Raw genomic sequence first — 6124 nt, forward strand, 5'->3', positions numbered from 1 at the left:
CCTCAGTCCTGACCCTCTGACAGTGCAGCACTCCCTCAGTACTGACCCTCTGACAGTGCAGCATTCCCTCTGTACTGCCTCTCTGACAGTGCAGCTATCCCTCAGTACTGACGCTCTGACAGTGCAGCACTCCCACCGTACTGACCCTCTGACAGTGCAGCACTCCCTCAGTACTGACCCTCTGACAGTGTAGCATTCCCTCAGTACTGACCCTCTGACAGTGCTGCACTCCATCGAAACTGACCCTTTGACAGTGCAGCTTTCCCTCAGTACTGACCCTCTGACAGCGCAGCACTCGCTCAGTACTGACCCTCTGACAGTGCAGCACTCCCTCAGTACTGACCCTCTGACAGTGCAGCTTTCCCTCAGTACTGACCCTCTGACAGTGCAGCACCCCATCGCAACTGACCCACTGACAGTGCAGCTCTCCCTCAGTACTGACCCTCTGACAGTGCAGCACTCCCTCAGTACTGACCCTCTGACAGTGCAGCTTTCCCTCAGTTCTGACCCTCTGACAGTGCAGCACTCCCTCAGTACTGACCCTCTGACAGTGCAGCTTACCCTCAGTACTGACCCTCTGACAGTGCAGCACTCCCTCAGTACTGACCCTCTGACAGTGCAACACTCCCTCAGTACTGACTCTCTCACAGTGCGGCATTCCCTCAGTACAGACCCTCGGACAGTGCAGCACTCCCTCAGTACTGAACCTCTGACAGTGAAGCACTCCCTCAGTACTGACCCACTGACAGTGCAGTTTTCACTCAGTACTGTACCTCTGACAGTGCAGCACTCCCTCAGTACTGACCCTCTGACAGTGCAGCTTTCCCTCAGTACTGACACTCTGACAGTGCAGAACTCATTCAGTACTGACCCTCTGACAGTGCAGCACTCCCTCAATACTGACCCTCTGACAGTGCAGCGCTCCCTTAGGACAGACCCTCTGACAGTGCAGCACTCCCTCAGTACTGACCCTCTGACAGTGCAGCACTCCCTCAGTACTGACCCTCTGACAGTGCAGCGTTGCCTCTGTACTGCCTCTCTGATCGTGCAGCTTTCCCTCAGTACAGACGCTCTGACAGTGCAGCACTCCCACAGTACTGACCCTCTGACAGTGCAGCATTCCCTCAGTACTGACACTCTGACAGTGCAGCTTTCCCTCAGTACTGACCCTCTGACAGTGCAGCACTCCATCGAAACTGACCCTCTGACAGTGCAGCTTTCCCTCAGTACTGACCCTCTGACAGTGCAGCACTCCCTCAGTACTGACCCTCTGACAGTGCAGCACTCACTCAGTACTGACCCTCTGACAGTGCAGCACTCCCTCAGTACTGACCCTCTGACACTGCAGCACTCCCTCAGTCCTGAACCTCTGGCAGTGCAGCACTCCCTCAGTGCAGATCCTCTGACTGTGCATCACTCACTCAGTACTGACCCTCTGACAGTGCAGCACCGCCTCAGTACTGACCCTCTGACAGTACATCACTCTCTCCGTACAGTCCCTCTGACAGTGCAGCACTCCCTCAGTACTGACCATCTGACAGTGCAGCACTCCCTCAGTACTGAACCTTTGACAGTGAAGCACTCCCTCAGTACTGAACCTCTGACAGTGAAGCACTCCCTCAGTACTGACCCACTGACAGTGCAGCTTTCCCTCAGTACTGTACCTCTGCCAGTGCAGCACTCCCTCAGTACTGTCCCTCTGACAGTGCAGCTTTCCCTCAGTACTGACCATCTGACAGTGCAGAACTCCCTCAGTACTGACCCTCTGACAGTGCAGAATTCCCTCAGTACTGACCCTCTGACAGTGCAGCACTACCTCAATACTGACCCTCTGACAGTGCAGCGCTACCTTGGTACAGACCCTCTGACAGTGCAGCACTCCCTCAGTCCTGACCCTCTGACAGTGCAGCACTCCCTCAGTACTGACCCTCTGACAGTGCAGCATTCCCTCTGTACTGCCTCTCTGACAGTGCAGCTATCCCTCAGTACTGACGCTCTGACAGTGCAGCACTCCCACCGTACTGACCCTCTGACAGTGCAGCACTCCCTCAGTACTGACCCTCTGACAGTGTAGCATTCCCTCAGTACTGACCCTCTGACAGTGCTGCACTCCATCGAAACTGACCCTTTGACAGTGCAGCTTTCCCTCAGTACTGACCCTCTGACAGCGCAGCACTCGCTCAGTACTGACCCTCTGACAGTGCAGCACTCCCTCAGTACTGACCCTCTGACAGTGCAGCTTTCCCTCAGTACTGACCCTCTGACAGTGCAGCACCCCATCGCAACTGACCCACTGACAGTGCAGCTCTCCCTCAGTACTGACCCTCTGACAGTGCAGCACTCCCTCAGTACTGACCCTCTGACAGTGCAGCTTTCCCTCAGTTCTGACCCTCTGACAGTGCAGCACTCCCTCAGTACTGACCCTCTGACAGTGCAGCTTACCCTCAGTACTGACCCTCTGACAGTGCAGCACTCCCTCAGTACTGACCCTCTGACAGTGCAACACTCCCTCAGTACTGACTCTCTCACAGTGCGGCATTCCCTCAGTACAGACCCTCGGACAGTGCAGCACTCCCTCAGTACTGAACCTCTGACAGTGAAGCACTCCCTCAGTACTGACCCACTGACAGTGCAGTTTTCACTCAGTACTGTACCTCTGACAGTGCAGCACTCCCTCAGTACTGACCCTCTGACAGTGCAGCTTTCCCTCAGTACTGTACCTCTGCCAGTGCAGCACTCCCTCAGTACTGTCCCTCTGACAGTGCAGCTTTCCCTCAGTACTGACCATCTGACAGTGCAGAACTCCCTCAGTACTGACCCTCTGACAGTGCAGAATTCCCTCAGTACTGACCCTCTGACAGTGCAGCACTACCTCAATACTGACCCTCTGACAGTGCAGCGCTACCTTGGTACAGACCCTCTGACAGTGCAGCACTCCCTCAGTCCTGACCCTCTGACAGTGCAGCACTCCCTCAGTACTGACCCTCTGACAGTGCAGCATTCCCTCTGTACTGCCTCTCTGACAGTGCAGCTATCCCTCAGTACTGACGCTCTGACAGTGCAGCACTCCCACCGTACTGACCCTCTGACAGTGCAGCACTCCCTCAGTACTGACCCTCTGACAGTGTAGCATTCCCTCAGTACTGACCCTCTGACAGTGCTGCACTCCATCGAAACTGACCCTTTGACAGTGCAGCTTTCCCTCAGTACTGACCCTCTGACAGCGCAGCACTCGCTCAGTACTGACCCTCTGACAGTGCAGCACTCCCTCAGTACTGACCCTCTGACAGTGCAGCTTTCCCTCAGTACTGACCCTCTGACAGTGCAGCACCCCATCGCAACTGACCCACTGACAGTGCAGCTCTCCCTCAGTACTGACCCTCTGACAGTGCAGCACTCCCTCAGTACTGACCCTCTGACAGTGCAGCTTTCCCTCAGTTCTGACCCTCTGACAGTGCAGCACTCCCTCAGTACTGACCCTCTGACAGTGCAGCTTACCCTCAGTACTGACCCTCTGACAGTGCAGCACTCCCTCAGTACTGACCCTCTGACAGTGCAACACTCCCTCAGTACTGACTCTCTCACAGTGCGGCATTCCCTCAGTACAGACCCTCGGACAGTGCAGCACTCCCTCAGTACTGAACCTCTGACAGTGAAGCACTCCCTCAGTACTGACCCACTGACAGTGCAGTTTTCACTCAGTACTGTACCTCTGACAGTGCAGCACTCCCTCAGTACTGACCCTCTGACAGTGCAGCTTTCCCTCAGTACTGACACTCTGACAGTGCAGAACTCATTCAGTACTGACCCTCTGACAGTGCAGCACTCCCTCAATACTGACCCTCTGACAGTGCAGCGCTCCCTTAGGACAGACCCTCTGACAGTGCAGCACTCCCTCAGTACTGACCATCTGACAGTGCAGCACTCCCTCAGTACTGACCCTCTGACTGTTCAGCTTTCCCACAGTACTGACCCTCTCACAGTGCAGTACTCCCTCAGTACTGACCCTCTGACATTGCAGCTTTCCCTCAGTACTTACCCTCTGACAGTGCAGCACCCCATCGAAACTGACCGTCTGACAGTGCAGATTTCCCTCAGTACTGACCCTCTGACAGTGCAGCACTCCCTCAGTACTGACCCTCTGACAGTGCAGCTTTCCCTCAGTACTGACCCTCTGACAGTGCCGCACTCCCTCAGTACTGACCCTCTGACAGTGCAACTTACCCTCGGTACTGACACTCTGACAGTGCAGCACTCCCACAATACTGAACGGCTGACAGAGCAGCGCTCGCTCAGTACTGACCCTCTGACAGTGCAGCACTCCCTCAGTACTGACCCTCTGACAGTGCAGCACTCCGTCTGTACTGACCCTCTCACAGTGCGGCACTCCCTCAGTACAGAGCCTCTGACAGTGCAGCACTCCCTCAGTACTGAACATCTGACAGTCAAGCACTCCCTCAGTACTGAACCTCTGACAGTGCAGCTTTCCCTCAGTACTGACCATCTGACAGTGCAGCTTTCCCTCAGTACTGACCCTCTGACAGTGCAGCACTCACTCAGTACTGACCCTCTGACAGTGCAGCACTCCCTCAGTACTGACCCTCTGACACTGCAGCACTCCCTCAGTCCTGAACCTCTGGCAGTGCAGCACTCCCTCAGTGCAGATCCTCTGACTGTGCATCACTCACTCAGTACTGACCCTCTGACAGTGCAGCACCGCCTCAGTACTGACCCTCTGACAGTACATCACTCTCTCCGTACAGTCCCTCTGACAGTGCAGCACTCCCTCAGTACTGACCATCTGACAGTGCAGCACTCCCTCAGTACTGAACCTTTGACAGTGAAGCACTCCCTCAGTACTGAACCTCTGACAGTGAAGCACTCCCTCAATACTGACCCACTGACAGTGCAGCTTTCCCTCAGTACTGTACCTCTGCCAGTGCAGCACTCCCTCAGTACTGTCCCTCTGACAGTGCAGCTTTCCCTCAGTACTGACCATCTGACAGTGCAGAACTCCCTCAGTACTGACCCTCTGACAGTGCAGAATTCCCTCAGTACTGACCCTCTGACAGTGCAGCACTACCTCAATACTGACCCTCTGACAGTGCAGCGCTACCTTGGTACAGACCCTCTGACAGTGCAGCACTCCCTCAGTCCTGACCCTCTGACAGTGCAGCACTCCCTCAGTACTGACCCTCTGACAGTGCAGCATTCCCTCTGTACTGCCTCTCTGACAGTGCAGCTATCCCTCAGTACTGACGCTCTGACAGTGCAGCACTCCCACCGTACTGACCCTCTGACAGTGCAGCACTCCCTCAGTACTGACCCTCTGACAGTGTAGCATTCCCTCAGTACTGACCCTCTGACAGTGCTGCACTCCATCGAAACTGACCCTTTGACAGTGCAGCTTTCCCTCAGTACTGACCCTCTGACAGCGCAGCACTCGCTCAGTACTGACCCTCTGACAGTGCAGCACTCCCTCAGTACTGACCCTCTGACAGTGCAGCTTTCCCTCAGTACTGACCCTCTGACAGTGCAGCACCCCATCGCAACTGACCCACTGACAGTGCAGCTCTCCCTCAGTACTGACCCTCTGACAGTGCAGCACTCCCTCAGTACTGACCCTCTGACAGTGCAGCTTTCCCTCAGTTCTGACCCTCTGACAGTGCAGCACTCCCTCAGTACTGACCCTCTGACAGTGCAGCTTACCCTCAGTACTGACCCTCTGACAGTGCAGCACTCCCTCAGTACTGACCCTCTGACAGTGCAACACTCCCTCAGTACTGACTCTCTCACAGTGCGGCATTCCCTCAGTACAGACCCTCGGACAGTGCAGCACTCCCTCAGTACTGAACCTCTGACAGTGAAGCACTCCCTCAGTACTGACCCACTGACAGTGCAGTTTTCACTCAGTACTGTACCTCTGACAGTGCAGCACTCCCTCAGTACTGACCCTCTGACAGTGCAGCTTTCCCTCAGTACTGACACTCTGACAGTGCAGAACTCATTCAGTACTGACCCTCTGACAGTGCAGCACTCCCTCAATACTGACCCTCTGACAGTGCAGCGCTCCCTTAGGACAGACCCTCTGACAGTGCAGCACTCCCTCAGTACTGACCCTCTG

General features: G+C 55.4%; 1 pseudogene; it reads left to right on the plus strand.

Moving 5' to 3' along the window:
* LOC148139849 (uncharacterized) overlaps positions 1 to 5861 on the plus strand; it is a 185064-nt pseudogene extending 179203 nt beyond the window's left edge.
* The last annotated feature ends 263 nt before the right edge of the window (positions 5862 to 6124 follow it).

This window comes from Chiloscyllium plagiosum, unplaced genomic scaffold (genome assembly GCF_037043375.1).
Source record: "Chiloscyllium plagiosum isolate Xiang-an unplaced genomic scaffold, Cpla_swu_hap1 HiC_scaffold_37, whole genome shotgun sequence".
NCBI classification, from domain to species: Eukaryota; Metazoa; Chordata; class Chondrichthyes; order Orectolobiformes; family Hemiscylliidae; genus Chiloscyllium; species Chiloscyllium plagiosum.